We start from the raw sequence: 20,156 nt of genomic DNA, 5'->3' as shown, positions 1-20,156 counted from the left end.
GGTGCAAGTGTTAACAGCTATTAAGTAACCAAACTGTAGCTTAGAAACTTGACAAGTTTTCCAGAAGCACATGTTTACACACAGCTGAAGTGGTATCATCTAATTTGTATATGTGGTCTGTGAGTTTCAGCTTTCCACATGCCCTTTGTACACATCTGCCAACACCCGAGGCAGGGTTTCTACCTCGGCACTATTGACATTTGGGCCAGATAATTCTTTGTTGTGGGGTCTGTCCTGTGCACTGTAGGACGTTTAATAGCACTGCTGGCTTCTACCAACTAGATGCCAGGGGCATCTGCCCTCTGAATCATGACAATGAAACACCCCCCGTTGAGAACCCTACAATTCGTGTATCCTGGGGTGGGGGGTGGGGGGGAAGCTTTGGGGAGAGCAGAGATTGTGACTATTTGAATTCTAGCAGAGATATAGACAGGTAGGTCCTTAATATACTTTTTGTGATAGTGGTGCCCTGGTTATTACAGGGGCAAGGAGCATGAGCTGAGTCTTATTTTTTAAATTAAGAAGTTCACTGAGCTTTCAATAAGAAAATTCACAGGGCAGTAAAAAAGTCATAGGCATAATTCCAAGCACATTTAACTCTTAGTCCAACTTCCGCTATCCAAGGTTAAGATGGAAATAATTGCCCATGTGAAGTGAAAAAAAAAAAAAAAAAAACCCTCTATGTATGAATAGAATTCTTTCATAGAAACTTTAATGATAGTAGAAAACTTGACCCTGCAGAACTGAGAGCACTGCCTTACTAAACTTCCAGTTCCTTTTAGCCTTTATATGTTGCTAGCTCCATAGTTTCAGACATTTGGATATTATGTATATGTTACCAGTGAGAATGATTTGCAGGTATGTTCAACCATGGAAGCTTTTTTAGCCCCACCAGTCACGTTCTACCATGGTACCTCTGGCAGTCCTTAGCACTGAATCTATTCTGACGAATGGAACTTTTCTATGTTCCATGGGATCAGCCTATTCGAGGCAAATAATACCTTCAAGATCTCTCTCTTATTAGGAAGAGAGGGGAGGAAGTGTATTCTGAAAAGATACGTCAGTCCTGTCACCTGGTCCTGAGATGGAACTCTGGGGGTGAAGTGAGGAAAAAGCTGTCACCTTGCATTTCTTTCAGATCACTACACTCATCAGGAAGGTCCCCAGCACCTTTGGCATAATTACTGATTGTCAGGGTGTGGGAAGCCAATCAATTTGACGTTCATTTTCATCAACAAAGCAGAAGTAATGCCCCCAGGGTGGGATGAAAATGACATTATGTTTTAATTGAGAGAATTCTCTCTTTGCTGATTTCTGGAGTGGGTGGAATCCAAGATATTTTTTCTTTTCTCCTTCAGTACTACATATGCTTTTAAAAGCTCATTGCTGCAATCCATCATTTCCGGCAACCAAAAAACTCCATTATTTCATTCCAAGCATTTTACCATTCAGGGAGGTGGGGGGGGAGGGGGCGGGGATGGCACTGGGAGGGGGATGGCAGGAAGGGTGATCTGCTATTCATAGGAAGAGATTATTTAAAAAAATGGAAATTAAAGGCAACATACTGGGAAGAGGGGGTTATTTATCCCTTATCTAACACACTGAATAAGAATGAAAGCTGGGCATTGTCATGGCTAACCTAATATCTAAGAAGGTGCAAAACCAAGGACTAGTTTCAGATACAAGGACCTTAACAGCTCAAGTAATGACAGATTTTTAAAAATTTCTTTTTCCTCCCACTTAAGTTCACTTTGCCATCACTGTAAGATTTTGAAAAGCCATTCACAGACATTTGTTCTTCAATGAAATTCAATTCACTCAAATGTAAAACATCATTCCTTTGTCTTTCTTACCTAGATACAAGCCATGTATTACCAGACCACGCTGGGAAAGGGTTTCGTTCCTTGTGTTTTGTTTGTTTTTATTAGAGTAAGGTGCAGCTTCAAAGGTCTAGTTCTGTAGTGGTCCGGTTATTTCAACACAAATGGGATTTTGGATCCATAACGTGTTTGGCACAAACCAGCCTGCTGAATCAAAACCAAAGATGGCAGTTCTTGGATTTGCCAGAAAGGAACTCAAAGGTGGGAGATGACTCCAGGTATCCTTATCTGTGAGTCTAGTGATGTCCAAATTTCTGGTTGTGACTCACTGGCAGATCATGAAATGAACTTAGTGGGTCTCAACCACCATAAAAAAAGGTAAAATACAATCGGACAGATTAGAAAATATTATATATGGTACATGTGTGAAGATTGTTTCATTCATCTGTCTTTGTCCATTAATCAACCAACCTCTCTGCATATTTTATGTTGCCATTTATCTATTTTAAAGTTTATTTATTTCTTTTGAGAGAGAGACAGCACGAGTGGGGGAGGGGCAAAGAAAGGGAGAGAGGGAGGGAGAGACAGAGAGAGAGAGAGAGAGAGAGAGAGACAGAGAGAGAGAGAGAGAATCTCAAGCAGGCTCCACACTGTCAGCACAGAACCTGATGCAAGGCTGGAACCCACGAAACTGCAACATCATGGCCTGGGTGGAAACCTAGAGTCAGATGTTTAACTGACTGAGCCACCAGGGGCCCCTTTTTTACACTGTCATTTAGCACACACAAACACATACTCATCTATAAACATGAAATTTACTCTGCGTTTTTTGTCAAAAAAGCTTGAAAGGTAACAACTCAGTACATCATTCGACCTACTTTGTTATGAAAAAGTCTCTTAAGAGTCCAACTCTATGAAACCAGTACATAAAACAACAGATACCCTTTTCCTAGTGCAGATTTACAACTCATTCTCCCAGAAATCTCTTCAATCCCACCCACCTCAGCAATTAAAAAAAAAAAAAAGAGCCTAACCTTGTTACCACCTGCAAGAGGGTAAAAAAAAATCACTTCTTTGCTAGCAAACAGTGTATCAAAATCACTTCATAGTTCTTCAATTGCACAAACCAACAGTCATGTTGGAATCCGGCTGTTTGCAAAAGGATTTAGAAAGTGTTATGGATGTAATCTGAGAGGAGTTAATATCATCATCTCTAGAATGTCAACCACACAATCTGACCTGTGAGACGTCTTCTCTGCCTTCCTTCTGAGCAGGGAGGTTTTTCCAATTGATCAAAGGATTCCTTATGAATCAGTGTATATGACTCCCCAAGACTCTAAGAACGTAATAGAGTCAGCAATATCATTTAGCTTGAGCCAGTAATGATTTCCCAAAGGTCTAACTCCAGGTTTATCCCAGTTCCCCAATAAAACAAAAATGACTTCAATGCATTCAGTGTGCTAAGGACACAAGAACATTCTGGTAGGTTATTTCTGCATACAAAAAAAAAAAAAAAAAAAAAAAAAAAATCCAGTTTCTCAACAGGGATTCAGTTTTCCTTACATTCATTTCTTTTTGTTATAACTTGTTCTAATATATGGTGTGCTTCCCAGAAGAGGGGCCACCATTACTAGGGAACAATTAGTTGACTAAGAACTTCCTTTTTTTAACTATAAAATCTCTTAAGTGGAAATTTCTGTTTAAAATTGCAAATCCCTTTTAGAGAGTTTTGACCAGTTTGCTCTCCCACACAACAATTAAATGAACACACACACACACTCCCAGTGAAAACGGACATCAGTATCAACGGACCACTTGTAAAGGTTTGTCTCTCCACTGTCACCCTTTACCCCAGTGAATCCTGAAGCTTGCATCATCTTGGAGGAAACTGCAATTCACAGCTCACTCAATATTCAGCTCAATATTCAGCTCAATATTAAGTAGTCAACCTCACAGCTTGCCAGCAAGGAGTGGAGTGCTTATTTTATCATTGAAACATATTATCTCACTCCCTATCTCAAAAAACTGCCTTTGAATGGCTTGGCTGAAAAATGGTATGGTAGCAGGTCTAGACTTAGAGAGTGGCCTCCACTATTCTGGTGGCCAAAACCAAAACAACGAAACAAAACACATACACACACACCACTTTAAAATGTAGCAGCTGAGGGGCGCCTGGGTGGCTTAGTCGGTTAAGCGTCCGACTTCGGCTCAGGTCATGATCTCGCGGTCCGTGAGTTCGAGCCCCGCGTCGGGCTCTGTGCTGACAGCTCAGAGCCTGGAGCCTGCTTCAGATTCTGTGTCTCCCTCTCTCTGACCCTCCCCCGTTCATGCTCTGTCTCTCTCTGTCTCAAAAATAAATAAAAGTTAAAAAAATAAAATAAAAAAAAATAAAATGTAGCAGCTGAAATATATATTTATATAATACAAGTCTTGAAAAGTCTATGAAGAATCTACATGTCCTCAGATATTGTGGATAACAAAATATTTTTTAAAAGGGAGTTCAACATCTCAGGATTATTGGAGATAGGTGTGGTGTGGTGCGTATGCCAAAAGGTTGTCTTGTACCTGAATCCATCAGTGATGGTGGTCATTCTTACTTAGTTATTAGGTTTTTGATACTTTAGTACTTGGTGGTCTTTCTAAGTATGGAAGGTAAAGAAATTCCTTATTCAGTACCGTTTCCATGAATGGGGCAAAGGTTAATCCCCTACTCCAAAAAACTCACAGTATGTACTAGCAAATATAGGCCCTTCTGATTGTCAGTAATGCATGTATGTAACAAATATTTAGGAATTCCGTTGTAAATGAATTTTATTGTTGTACACAATATAATTGGGCATAACATTTGTAAAATGCTGTCATTAGTGGTTTTAGGATTGTAAATCACCTCTTCAATGCCAGAACTGGCAAAACACGCATATACAATAGCCTCTAGGCACACTTTGTAAGCATCTGTTAGAGTAATTTGCAGTTTTATTGGTGAATTCATAGTTCCCTGACATAGCTCTTTAGAAATAATACTGGAGGGGCGCCTGGGTGGCGCAGTCGGTTAAGCGTCCGACTTCAGCCAGGTCACGATCTCGAGGTCTGTGAGTGCGAGCCCCGCGTCAGGCTCTGGGCTGATGGCTCGGAGCCTGGAGCCTGTTTCCGATTCTGTGTCTCCCTCTCTCTCTGCCCCTCCCCCGTTCATGCTCTGTCTCTCTCTGTCCCAAAAATAAATAAAAAAACGTTGAAAAAAAAATTTTTAAAAAAAGAAAAGAAATAATACTGGAGCAAGTCTTGTGTGAAGCTGAAGTCACCTTTCTCATGAAAGCATTCTCTTTTCTACAATGAATTCTAAATAATGAATCTGTCTTATGGTTGCCTTTAAAAATTTCTAATCTCAAACTCTGTAACTTTCTGAGTCTTTTAATAGTACATTGAGTTTTGTATACTTTTTCCCATAAATATTCAGTTAAAATATCTCGATAGCCATTTTTAAGTAATTGGGAAAGAAAATCAAACTTTCAACTAAACATAATAAAAATATACTCTCTTTTAGAATAACTTAATAGTAAGAAAAATTAAATGAGAGAAATCTTGGGCAAAACTTACCATCAATAATTAATTATTCAAGGGATATGCACAGATCCCATCCACTATAAAAATAATACTCAGCAAATTCAATTAACTTTCTTTGCCTCTCTTATCTTTCTGCAGGCCTCTCTGTTTCCATTAAGCCTTTCAGGGGACTTTATTCGGGCTTTAAAGATTAAACAAGAAAGAGTCGGATTAATTTTTTAAAATGGAAGTGAGATTATGCCATTTCTCTGCTCAAAACATTCCTCTTGTTCCTGGCATGCTTACAATGAAAGCCCAAGGCCCTGCTATTCACCAGGAGGCCCTATAAACTATTCTCCTTTATTTCCTTCCAGCCTCCCCTCTCTTCTGGCTGTCACTTCCTGTGCCAAATGCACCCTCACCCCAGGGCCTTGTTATGACTGCTTCCTTTACCCAGAACACTCTATCCCACATGGCTTGACAAGACTCGCTCCTGAACTGGCTCCAGGGTCTGCTTGATACTTTTTATCTCTCTCAGGGAGAGCTTTCTCTACCACCCTACCTTGGGTGACCCCTTCCCAACCACCTTCTCCCTACCTTGCTTAGTTTTCCCATGATGTTATTATATATTACATTTAACACGAATAACATGTTTTTATGATGTTATTATATATGTGTGTGTACATATTATACTCACCCAGTATAATTAGTTGTTTGTTGTCTGCCTCTCTCCCTTGAGCGTAAACCCCATAAGGACAGAGACCCTTTGTTCATTGCTGTTCCCCAGGACCACAAAAGTACTTGGTATATAATAGCTGCTCAATAAGTATTTGTTGAATGAGTCAGTGAACTTTCTTTTCATCTCAGTGGTACACACACCTTAGCATAGCTTCCTACACTGTTTATCAGATATGTAATGATACTCAGATCCTTTTATATTTAATTCTCATTTCATAACATCTCAGTGTCCCCCTGACACTGATGGAGCAGAATGAAAACAATCGAAGGGGAAAGTCAATGAACTGGTCTGCAGCCACTGAGGTCATTTTTCTAATTGATTAGGAAACAAAAAAGATGCGACAGAAATGTGAATGCTTATTATTTTGATAGAACTACTGAAAATACCCTCCAGAGCAGCTATTAGTTTATTAATTATACCTTGACGAATGACATTTATGAGACCAGCCGTGCAACACAATAGTACAGCGGAGTGTTCCCTTGAACACTATTTCCACGACCAAGTTAAATAAGATGGTGCGCAGTACTTCTTTGACAGCTGGCGCCCTAAGATAAATTTAATTCATTAATCTCCTTCGTGAGGTTAAAAATAAGTAACCATCCTGAGACTTCAACCACTCCTCAAGTGAGCTGAGTAAGTACCCGACATGAAACATGTATTTAAATGACTGTGGTCATATTTGTATTTCATATGAGGGTTTCACAGCTCTTTGGTAGTAACTTGCAGGATATTTAACATAAAATTTTGGAAATGACTCTGCCAATATTTGTTCGCGGTAACACAAGATGTTTAGGAGCCTTGGACAAAAGACCTACCTTGCATGTGACCATAATAATTATTATAGTGTAACTCAAAACACCGGGAACCTTATCTTTGTTCCTTAACACCTTACTCCCTCTAATAAATTAGGTTTTGTTTTTTTTTTTCCTTTATAAAAGTGTTCCGTGCTCATTACAGAGAACAAGAAGAACAGAGACAAGTGGGGGAAAAAAAAGAAACACAACCACAGATCCATCACCACCCCTTAAAGACAACTGCTATGAACATCTTGGTGAACTTTCATTTTATTCCTTTTTCATGTCCAAATGCCTCTTAAAAAAAAAAAAACATTAATTACTATGAAAGGCATGTAATTCAAGGCAAGTCTTAGTATGACACCAGTGATGATATTTTTAAAATACCACATTTTCGAGTGATAAAAGTAACAGTTGGGAGATAGACCGGAGTGCTTTAAAAATTAACATTTTTCATAAAAATGAAAACCAATTTGGCCAAAAATAGTGTCAAAAATAACTTTCACATACCGAAAGCATGCCTACATGTTAAAAGCATTTGCAAGAGTACACATTTTTTTTTTTTCTGAGTAAAATTTCCCCCTGCTTTTCTTTTGGCAAGTACCTACAGAGTACATACAAAATTAGTGAGCAAGAAAATAATTGGTAGGAGTCATTTTGTCTGAAAGACAAAATAGTTACCTAAAATCCATATAACCAATTAATTCCTGCCACCATACTCTAGCAAAGACTGACAGCCAGAGTTTGGACCTAATCTTTTTTTGTAAATCATTCTCCCTCTGGGCTATCTGACTCCTTAATTATTCTACTTCCCCCAGCCCCATTCTCATTTCTATAAAACTGCTGATTTCCCAGATAACCTCACCAATGCCTTCTCCCCACCCCCCCACCCCCACCCATTCATGAATCTTTCAATTGAACATCCCTGAGCCTAATTCCATTCAAGTTAAAAGAGAACCAACTGATTGAGTGACTCATTCCTGGATACTTAAGGCAAGAACTAGATTCTGCAGATGGATGAGTCATTTTGACTGGAAAGCCTGGATGGGAAAGAGTATCTGAGGGTGCGTGTAACAGAGGATGGGGAAATCGTGAAGGTAGTAGGTGCCAATAAATACAAGATGTTAAAACAGTATTCCCTAGTTTGAGGTACTTTGATATCTTAAGATGGGTTCTACTTTCCAAAGACCATTTACAAGCCCCCCCCCCCCCCCCGCCCCCAACATCTCTTCTAGCTGAAAATATTTCCATTCACTTTTGTTGCTTTTAGGTAACAAAAAGGTTGATCTCCTTATCCAAAGCTCCAGGCATTTTCTCATGATAGAAACTTCCAGAAAGATCTGGTGTCAACCATTGAGGACCAGAATATAGAAGATAATTTCTCCTTTGTTCAAAATGAAGGGAGCTTATTGAGGTTTTCTGATTACAAAAATAATATATGCTTATTGTAAAAATGTCAGTCCATAAAATAAAAGTAAAAATCACTTGAAACCCTAAGTAAATGGAGACAACAGTTAATATTTCTGCATCTACTCTTTCTGATTTTTTTCCTGTATGCACACATTTTATAAACGATAGGATCATTCCATTCAAGGGGATTTGTAACCTGCTTTATAAATAGTCACTTAACTGGCTTCTGGCTGGGACTGCTCACTGAGGTAAGATGGCTAAGAGTCACTGTTTTATCTCTATTTTCAGTAGTTCACTTACTTTACAGATTATTCATTAAGGCCTAAAGTCATCATGTGTAAATGACAGATTCTAAAAAAAAACCAAAAACCAAAACATGATTTGAACACATACTTTACTTTTTTAAGTTTTTAGAAGTTATAAAGGTAATGTAAATTCATGGTAAAAAAAATAGAATAAAGGATACAAACTGAAAAATAAAAGAATACCTTTCCCTTACTATCTCTCTCCTCCCAAACCCAGTCCTTTTCACTCTTCAGGGGTAACCACTGTGAACAGTTTATCTGTTGAGAAATTATCCATGTACATCCATGCATATTATGTGCACATAAATGTACCACCTCTTTTTTTTTTTTTTTTTACCATAAATGGGATCATGTTACACCTGTTGTCTGCAGCCAGTTTTTTGTGTTTGTTTTTCTAAATCTAACATTATCTCTTGGACATCCGTTCAAATACATTTCTATAGATTCCCTTCATCTTTTTTTTAATGGCTATTGTTTCCCACAGAATGTCCCATGGCTCATTTCATCAACTTTCTACCTATGGACATTGAATTTGTTTCAAATCTTTATGCTGCACATCTTACACAGCACATCTCTGTCCATATACCTTACATCCTTGTCCACATACTATAGTGTTACTTGTTCAAGTCTATTTGTAGATTAAATTCCTAGAATGGGACATCAGATTCCAAGCTCACAAAATAACACCGGAGCATCATAAGTCTCTGTAACTTAGAGGACTCCTTTCTTTTTTACATGTTTAATAGAGTATTTAATGGAACTACCGCCTCGGGTAACCCCCACAATGGCTCACAATAGAAAAAAAGGAAGGAAAAGACTGAGATGAGATAGAATGCAGAAACATTTGAGACAGCATGTAGCTGAGGGCAAAATGGCGTGCATGGGAGTTAATTTCCATCTGTAGTAGGGCTAACTGTTGTTTCTTGCAGAGGTGAGGAGACAGGTATAAGGCTAGGGAGCTGTGTAGTCTGAGAGCTGTAGAAAACGGCTCCTCTCTTCATGTGGAAGAAACACTTGAGGAAGTGTCAAAAGATTTGTGGAACATGTTTCCAAGCAAGAGAAAAAAGCCGTGTACAACTTTTTAATGATTTGAAAGAAAAAAAAAAAAAAGATGTTTTCATTTCATGGGCTGTCCAAATTCCAGGATTCAGGCCTGAATTCAAATCTGTCTCACACAAAGCTTGCCTCTAGTCTTTATGAGACACTACTATGTGAACTTTTGTCCTATTTGGATCAAAATATAACACTGTCCTTCAATAAAATAATTTACATTAAACAAGAAGCTTATTTGATAAAGCAGTTGGCTCACGGATGTGGAAAAATTCTATATGAAATAATTCTAAACTTTTAAAATGAGGTTAATGACACAGGGAATTTTAGGCCTGGGAAGTTTATTATTAAACATGAAAATCAGTGTAATAGTCAATGGAATACTACTTGGCAATGAGAAAGAATGAAATATGGCCTTTTGTAGCAACTTGGATGGAACTGGAGAGTGTTATGCTAAGTGAAATAAGTCATACAGAGAAAGACAGATACCATATGTTTTCACTCTTATGTGGATCCCGAGAAACTTAACAGAAGACCATGGGGGAGGGGAAGGAAAATAAAAAAAGTTAGGGAGGGAGCCAAACCATAAGAGACTCTTAAAAACTGACAATAAGGGTTGATGGGGGGGGGGGGGGGGGTGGGAGGGAGGGGAAAGGGGGTGATGGGCATTGAGGAGGGCACCTGTTGGGATGAGCACTGGGTGTTGTATGGAAACCAATTTGCAATACATTTCATATTAAAAAAAATTAAAAAAAAAAAAAGAAAATCAGTGTAATAGTAACCGTAATTCAAGTATTGACTTTTCACATCAAACCAACTAAACTCTTCTTGTACCTCCATTATCCACTCTCTGCCTTTGGAAGTTTCTTTGGTGGTTGGCAGTTAGATCTATATCCAAGGTGAAAAAAAATGAACACAACAGCCCGGCAATCTTTCTCTTGTCAAACCAAACTGTTTAATGCTAAAAAAGAGAGTTACATCATGGTAGTGTGCTACTCATATTAGACAGAGAGACCAACTATATTTGGAAAGGGCTTTACTGCACATCTTATATTTATAAAGGGATCCATTTTTATCTGTAGTCAAAAACAGATCTGTGTGATAATCAAAGCCTTATCAGATCTCTCTTTAGAACATTTAACACTAGTTCTTACAAACTAATGGTTTTTCAACAATATGTTTTCCTCCCAAGATCTGATTAGCAACTATATTAGGTGCTAGCTTCTGGGAGACATAATGGTCAACAAGACAGTTTATGCCCACAAAAGAGCTTGCAGTTAATCAAGAAGGTGATGAGTAAACAGGGAATTCTAAATATCCAAGGACATGAAAGGAAGTGGTATCTAATCCAGTTTTGGAGTGGCAGGGAACGATTTCCAAAGAAAACACAGGCTATTAAAAAAAACAACCAAACAGGCAGCATACAGGAGAGTGCACGTGCAAAGTGTAGACTTTATCTAGAGGGCAATGGGAAATCAGCAGGGCTGAGAGGGACACGATGAGATCCGCCTTCTAGAAAGACTAGGACTTGAGGATGGAGAGAAGGGAATGGTGGGAGTGACCCTGGACATAGGGAGACCAGCCAGAGGCTGTTGTTGTAATCCAGAGGACCAATGATGGAGACTTGAATGAAGTTCTTGGCAGTTGGGACTGAAAGAGAAGAATGCGTTTAGGAGAGGTAGGAGGTAGGATCTATGCAGGAGGAAAGGTAACTGAATGGAAGTGGAGGGTGCAGAAGAGGTAATAATGAGAGCTGATGCAGCAAATGCTGCCATTCCTGCCCTCCCTTCCTCAGTGATCACATGGCCTTTACTGCTTCAATGCTGCCTTCCCGCTGCCAGCACCTGCATATATCCGCCAAGGATTTTTCTCTAGCCACTGAAGCCTGCTTTGCTCACCTGTGCTGGAGACCACAGCGTGAGGGAATTGACTCCTGAGAGCGGGTTTAAGTGATCGATGGTAGACCACATAAACATCCCAGCTCTCTTAACCTATTGGGGAGGAAAGTCTGAGGCCTTCCATTGCGTGAATTACCCTCCAGTTGTCCACAGCAGGTGACCTGTTGGATGACAGTCCCCTTATTGGATGCCTTCTTTCCCTTGGCTTGCTTCCTCATTCCTCTCCCAGTGTTTCCTGTGTCACTTCCTACAGAACTACTTGCACTCAACTTTTTGTCTCAGGATCTGCTCCTAAGCAAACCCAAACAAATGGTGTCCAACTTTAAGGTTTGTGTCATGGTGGGTGATGATGATGATGCTATCCACTAAAACAGAAAACAACAGAATAGAGAGGAGGGTTTTAACCAATCAATCAATTGACTTTTGGAAGGGACAGGGGAAGGTAGGGGAAAATGGTATGCTTTGTTTGGGACCTGTTGAACGGCAAGTGGTTGAGGGACCTCTGCATGGGATGTCTCAATAGAACTCCAGCAGATGGTACAGTGGACCAAATATCATGAAGCAAATTCAAAGACTGCCCATACTTTTGTGCTTCTAGTTAAGTTTTCTTTTCTGGAAGATAAATTGAGAACAGAAATGATAAGTACTCTGCTAAAGGAAAGACGCTGCATAAGCCAAAAAATGAAGCCCCTGACTGTCATTCCTATAATGACATCAAGAAACGGGCTGTGGTGTGATGTGGGGGTGTCTCTCTTACCACCGAGAAGCACTCATTTGGCCCTACATATGGGAATACAGAATGGGTTTGTTTAAATGAAAATATATGGTCTAGTTTGCAACGATTTTTCTCTTTTTTTCTATCCCGGTTACCGGAGGGCAGTTGCTGCCCTGAAAAGGAATAAACACAAAGAAGAAATTGCATGAAATGAGAATATGTATTTTTGATAGCAAAGGAATGGAAAGACATATTGTATACACAGAATAGGCCTTGTAGATTGAATTAGCCAGTCCCAAACTGAAGCCAGAGGTTACTACATTCCCATTTTCAAACAAATACTCTTCATCATCCATTACACATACTTGAGAATTTGGCCTTTTATTCATTCTCAAGGTGCTTCAATAGTCTTTGCAAAAGTAAAATCACGACCACAGGCACTGCTGAGGCCTTGTAAATGGGGTGCAGAAAATTTTATGGGAGCATATACACATTTGTTGTGTTCACAGGAAGACGCAGGGCCGGGGCCAAAGTGGTCACAGCCCCCGGGGCTTTTGGATGTTACATTTCCCACAAAGAACAAACATGAAAATGTTGATGATTATCTTCGATACCAAGTGATTCAACCCCTGTGCCATCTGGGCGGAGATAAAGAGGCTTGGTCAAACAACCACAGTTGTTTTCTGGTCCTGTCTTTGTCCTGTCTTTAGAGACAGCTCATGTGAGGCATCCAATAAATTTCTCCTTCGCAAAGCTGACCACCCATTAAAAAAGTGCACCTGCACTTCAGTGTGTGAACCCCACAAGCGTTGGTCTGCAGAGACCCCATTGGTTATAGTTTTGAGAAGGGCTAACCTGGATACAAAGTTGACAGTGATTAATGCAAGCCCCTTTTCTGCAAGGAGTTCTGAACGGAGTCAATAGCTCTTTTTTTAGAATTCACCCATGAATTCATTAGGCTGGTGAGGGATGGATGGGGCTAGTTCCGAGAACATCTTTTTTAGCTTCAAGTAACATCATCTAGATCAGGAAAATCCGAAACAATGAAAACTTTCCCTCCGGTAAACAGCTGGACAGACTACAGTTCATCTACTGCGAGTACATCAAAGAAATGCTATAAGCAATACAGAATAGCTTTCCAATTTGAAACACAACAGGAATCAGATATATCAGTCTACGTGTCATTTAGTTCAGGGCAATAAGTTCGTGCTACAAATGGAAATGCTCCTGCAGACTAAAAGGTGGATAATTGAAAGACTGCTGTCCTCATCATCACTGTCCTAGTCTCTGAAATGAACATGCACTCAGATTGATGGTTTGGAGGTGACCACTTGGCATCTAGACCCATCTATTTGTGAATAAGCCAATTAGCCCTAACAAATGCAGAAAGACTCATAGTGCACAGCTTGGTGAATTTTCACAAAATTACATAAGCATGTAATCAGCAGCCAGGTAAAGAAATGGAACATCCTTGGGGCGCCTGGGTGACTCAGTTCGTTGAGCATCCGACTTCAGCTCAGGTCATGATCTCACAGTTCATGGGTTCAAACCTTATATCGAGTTTTGCACTGATAGAGCAGATCCTGCTTCAGATCCTCTGTCTCCCTCTCCCTCTCCCTACCCACCCACCTCTCTCCCCCTCCTTCCCTCGCACGTGCTCTCTCTCTCTCAAAAATAAACATTAAAAAAAAAAGAAAGAAAGAAATGTAACATCCTGGCTTCCTAGAAACCCTTCTTGCGCCCCTTCCCAGCTGCTACCACCCCCAATACCGAATACTTATGGTGACTTGTCCCGTCGCCAACTCTTAGTGTGGGCGGTAGAATTTCAGGGGTAGAGACTGATTTTGCCCAGTTCCAGCATTATAGTTTGGGCCCTACCAAAAAAAATAAAGGCACCTGGGCTGAAGTTGACAGGACTGCTCCAGATGGTAGACCCTTTTTTTATTATTATTATTTTTTATTTTTTTTAAATTTTTTAACGTTTATTTTTGAGACAGAGAGAGACAGAGCATGAATGGGGGAGGGTCAGAGAGAGAGGAAGACACAGAATCTGAAACAGGCTCCAGGCTCTGAGCAGCCAGCACAGAGCCTGACGCGGGGCTTGAACTCACAGACCGTGAGATCATGACCTGAGCGAAGTCGGACGCTTAACCGACTGAGCCACCCAGGCGCCCCTGGACATTTTGAAAAAGAAGGGATATGGAAGAAGCTTGGAGACCTTCTATCCTCTTTCTACTGGAAAGTGGGCTACACTTAACACCTGGGCTCTCCTGATTCCCAGTCTAGAACTTTTTCTTCTGTACTGCTGACTGGATCACCACTACCTTCAGCATTATGCGCTTTATTTAACCAAGAGGTTTTTACAGTTTCCTGAAACTATTTCTATGGTTCAGAGGATCTACTAAAAATGACTGAAAATAAACATTAACCCTTTCTTTAATTTTCTTAATTGAAAGAAGCATTTTAAGGGACTACGATTACCAGATATTTTAAAGGAAGAAAGAAAAGAAAGAAATGGAAGAGAAGAGGACAAAATTAGAATTAGAATTCTAATTAAAATTAGATCTAATTAGATCTAGCCTTGCTGTAGATCTAATTAGATCTAATTTTAATTAGAATTAGAATTCAAAATGTAGAATTAGAATTACATTGATAAACAAAATTACATTGATACACAGAATATTCTTATCTTGTAACTTCTTTGAAGTATTTTACTTAAAGGGCTACTTTTTATTCTTAACTAAAAAAGGGTAATCCATCAGTGATACGTCAGATGCCAAATGTGGGTATATGTGAACAAATACCGTAGAGATGTGTTCCTTATGCTCACGGCCAGTGACACCTCACCTGACTTAGCAGGTGGCGTGACAGGGCACAAAGGAAGAAAATGTACTGTGTGCAGTTCCGGGTTTGAATTCCGGTGCTGCCGCTCACCAACGGCAGGACTTGTACAAGCTATTAAGCCTCTCCGCAAAAGGTCCTAGTACAGGTACAAGTACAGAGTGCTTCGTACTGGCTATTAAATCTCTCTGCAGAAGGTGCAGACTCCCAGTTATAAGACAACTAAGTCATGAGGACGTAACGTACAGCATAGGTAACGCTATCGTATCGTTAATCTTTAAGTTACTGCCAGCGTAGAGCTTAGAAGTTCTCATCATGAGAAAAAAAGTGTGTCACTGTGTATGGTGATGGATGGTACCTAAACTTATTGTGGTAACCACTGTACAATATATATATACCAAATCATTATGTTGTCTACCTTAAACTAACACCATCTGATATGTCAATCATATCTCAATAAAATTGGAAAAGTTATTAAATCTCTCTGAACCTCCATTTAGTCATTTGTAAAGTAAACATAATTCCCATGTCTCGGTGAGTTGTTTTCAGAATTAAATGAAATGACATCGGTCCTGTGCCCTGATAATTACATTTGACCCTTGAACAACACAGGGGTATTGGGGTGCTGACCCCATGCAGCCGAAAATTGCATATAACTTCTGGCTCCCCAAAAACTTAACTACTGGTATTAACTATGGTATTAACAATAATACCATACTGTTGACTGGTAACCTTCCCAATAATATGGTTGATGAGCACATTATCTTGAATGTTATAGGTTATATGTACTGTATACAGTATTCTTACAATAAAGACGGCTAGAGAAAAGAAAATTAAGAAAATCATAAGGAAGAGAAAATACATTTACAGTACTATACAGTGTTTACCAAAAAAAAAAAAAAAAAGCTGCATTTAAGTGGACCCGTGCAGTTCAAACCCATGTTTTATTAGCTTCCTTCTCTGTACGCAACGAATGTGTGTAATCAAAAGGAGCTTAAGCTACAAAATGATACACACCAACAACACTCAAATGTTCTACTGTTTATCCGTGACTTAGTCTGAATTTAAAAAGAATCCGCTGTGTTTGAAAAAGGATTAAAGAAAACACTTTGCTGTAATCTAGGACAGAGTTGTCTATCTGTCTGTCTGTCTGTCTGTCTGTCTCTGTCTCTCTCTCTGAGCTGGTTAAGTCTTAATGTAAAGGAAGGCGATGTGCACATCTTCAAAGCCAACAGTCTGAAAGAGGTCATTCCTATCTGGCCAGTAGCATGGCAGGCGGACAGTCCACTGTGGGTGCCCCTCGACATGAGGCATCATTTGTTTCGATTTCAGTGAAGTATATGAGATGGTACCACTTATATTAGATTGATGGGCAGAACAGAGAGAGGAAAATAGATTGAGAATTGGCCCAGTGACAAGGCAGACCACTCCAAACTGGTCTTGTTAGCTTCACAGCAGATCCTGATTGGCATACCAAGTCCTGGAAGGACCCAAACTCTCCCCGTGTTCTGTACATCCTGTTTATGTGCTGTAAACAACAACGACAAAAAGTGTTGTTTTCTTTTTAAGGGGTTCTGGCAAATGATCGGGGCAGGGGTTTACAAATGTAATTGTTGATACGTTTTGCATTGTCTAACTCTAAGCTCGGTCTGAAATATCAAACAGAAGCATCAGTGACTCCAAACACTTTGAAAGAATTCCACAGAGACCCACATTTCCCTTCACACCCGCTCTGGTTGTGTTTTTGTTTTTTGGCTTAATACAGAGCAAACATACTGCGCCTTCAAAATCATAATAACACAAGAATTGAAGCTCCATATTGTTTAAAAGTAGTGCTGAGATATAAATTCTTCTCTTGATGGTCTTTGCTTATGGAAAGACGATGGGGAATTGTAAACAGCTGCAGGTACAATGGTACTAATGCATCCACTCCTTATACAGACCAGCCCTTGGTGCCCTGAAAAACACCCGATCTCACACTCTTTTTTCTATTAGTGTAAATCTTCTACAAAGTGAGACAACGACAAATTAGACAAAGTACATTAAATCATACATGGTCTGTAATTTCTATCTCCCCCATTATAGGAAAGTTCTTTTCTTCCTTTTGTAAAATCACCATCAGCAACACCACCACCCAGGGTGCACTCAGGCATCTATTCATGGCTTTAAGGATATTTTGTCCCCATGTCCCTCCAGCTGAAGGTGACAGGAGCTTTTAACTCGTCATTTTATTAAGGATTCCTGGTGTTCCCTCTGTCTCAGACATTCACAGCAAGTGAAAATGTTAGGTCTTGGCTCATGAACATTCTTTGGTTCTCAGGAAAGTCAGTCTAGAAATAGTGGCAACGACGAAGGCCAGGACACCCTGAAGCTCTGTGTTTATTCTGTTTCTCTGGGATGGCGGCAGCTGTGTGTCTCAGACACCATCTGCCGAAGGCAAATGCCTAGTTAAGTGTGCTATTCTCGATGTCTTCGCAGTCCACAGCCCTACCCACCTCTCCCCACTTTGCTATCCCCCATGCTGCTTGCTTCACTCTCCACAGGCCTGCAACACAATCACAACACGCTGGGTGGGTCCCCTTGGTGTGGAGCTGTGGCGTCCTAAAGGGTGCTCTCGCGTGGCACGCCTCCCCTGCCCCACGGGCTTACTCCAGAAGTGTTTAGAAGATAATCTCATCCCGTTGATAGAAGGTATATAAATATATAAGCACATTATCTATGGTGTTTGAAAAGCCCCACAAACCTAAAAAGCATGTAGGTACCTGAACTCTTTGGGGATGAGAAGAAAGCTATGGGTCTTCAGCATTTGCTGAAGATTGAAACCAGACATGTTAAACCTCATTAATTATGGTCTCTACTAATTGGGAATCGGAGACAATTCTTTGGGCTGATACTTATCTTTGCATTATCTCTGGAAAGAAGAAGTTTGCTAAGTAACTAAAGAATAGAAATAACATTGTAATGGTAATGTTTAAACTACTGAAGAGAAGATTTCTAAGAACTCTGAGGCCTTTATTTATACAGTAACAACAAATTATTTTTTGCCTAGTCACTAAAGCCACCTGTCTCCTTCCTGGCTTCCCCATTTCTGCACAGACACTATTCCTCCCAATTCAACTTGCTCATAGCAAAGCTAACCAGTCTCCCAAACCCATGAACTGACCCTTTGTCTGCCTCTCTCACCAACCACTTCCTTTTCTCTTTAAACCCAGGTCCTCATCAATAATGTTGCCTTAGCATGAGAACATCCCCCATTGGACTCCTCTTTCTTGCCACATCTCCAATGATTCAGCAATCTGCTGCCCACTCGGTCTTCTGAAATTTTCTGTAGGAATCCATGACTCTTATACCCGTGAACCTCAAGGTCCTCAACTGTCGCTTTAATGTCTTTGCTTCCAGTACTGCATTTAGCAGAGTACTAGAATAATTGTAGGTCCACACTATCTAGCTGAGACCCCTGGGCTCTGACGTGTTTGGGACTCATACTTTCTCTTATTTTAGAATGATAATATGATGCCTGAGACATATTTTACATAACACTCCAGTGGGCCTTCATAGTCAAGCACGTTGATATTTCTGTAGCAAAATGTATGAATTTCACCCTTGGTAGTACATAAGGGCTATAAATCGCCTCCCATTAGGTTTTGACACTAAGTAACTTATTAAAAAAATTGCAGTTGGTGGAGCTTTTTGGATTTCAGAATTGTGGGAAAGGGACTGAGGAGCTGTAGTCAGAATACGATGGCCATTTATCACTATCCAGACTTGAAAGAAATGTTTTCTCGAAAAGTCTCCGTCCTGCAATCTTTTGTTAATTCAGATCGGTCTTCTCCACAGTTAGCCCAAATTATTGAGGCTGTCCTCACAAAACATGTCTTCAGGTTATGGGAACTTTGTGATTACAAGGTTGTCCTTGTCATTTTTAATTTTTTCTAATTTGACTCCATTTCTAAAGCATTTTCAACTAGCTTTTTTTTTTTAAAGTTCCTTGTTAGTTGTCTGTTTTAGCAAAATGTATACTCATTTTGTTTGTCCCCTGCCTAAATAAAGGCTCTTAGAAGTATAGACTGATTCTCCCTCAGAATGGTAGATTTACATTTCAAAAATCCCAGTTATGCTGACTTCCCACCCAAAATAAAAGTTAACATTTTAAGTGAGTTTATCTAATTTGTAATAGGTCTATCCAGCAAACCACACAAACCTCTTCTATACACAGTGAAACATACACTGATATCACTCTTTGAGGTCGAGTTGTAACTTGACCAATAAAACCTTCTTAAAATATAGCCAAGCCAAACATTATTAGGGCAGCAATGCAGGGTTTGGATATACATCACGGGATGCTGGCTGTATGGGTCACAGCACTCTGACAGGCAGTTCCTAGGCAGTTATTTTGACATTAGAAAGTCACAATCCATCAACTTAACAGCAGGGTGATAATTTGGGGACTAGGGAGATGGCTATACAAAACGACACTGTGGGAAGCAAACAGTAGTTCAAATAGCTCCTGTTTGAGAATGAAGACATCAACTAAGCAAAATTTCTCTCCACCTCTAGAACCAGGTATAATGTAATGTGTTTTGGGGGTAGCGCGTTATCTATGGCGTTTGAAAAGCCTTGCAAACCTAAAAAGTATGTAAGTACCTGGACTCTTTGGAGATGAGAAGAAACGGATCTGCCATGACAAGACTAAAGAGTGACAAAGAGTTGCATTTCCCCCCCCCCCCCCCCCCCCAGTGTTTGTCACAAACCACTTCCAGTGACCTGTGTGTGCTACCCCAAGCCAGTATTTCCTGAGATGCTTCTTGGCTCTTTCTGAATTGCAAAACACTCAGACTTCCAGCCATCTGTGACACCTGGCTCCTTGGGCGAGTGGGAGACACTTGGGCTTTATCGTTGCAGGGGTTCCTGGCCAACGACCCTGCTATAAGCCCTTCCTGAACACTCGTGGCCTTGGTCTCCCATGCTCTCCTGGACAAATGAATGGGTGCAGAGGCCGTGGAGAGCTTCTGAAATTTTCTCAGTTGCTGGAACTAAAGTAACA

At 40.1% G+C, this 20,156-nt stretch overlaps 1 protein-coding gene across 5 annotated transcripts in view; it reads right to left on the bottom strand.

Annotated features, from left to right (window-relative positions):
* ZNF827 (zinc finger protein 827) overlaps positions 1 to 20,156 on the bottom strand; it is a 172,994-nt gene that overhangs the window by 39,666 nt on the left and 113,172 nt on the right. The gene's annotated exons all lie outside the window — the stretch shown is intronic.

The sequence above is a fragment of the Panthera leo genome, chromosome B1 (genome assembly GCF_018350215.1).
Source record: "Panthera leo isolate Ple1 chromosome B1, P.leo_Ple1_pat1.1, whole genome shotgun sequence".
In the NCBI taxonomy this organism is placed as follows: Eukaryota; Metazoa; Chordata; class Mammalia; order Carnivora; family Felidae; genus Panthera; species Panthera leo.
The sequence above is the reverse complement of the archived record's forward strand: the minus strand, read 5'-3'. Positions and strand labels throughout refer to the sequence as shown.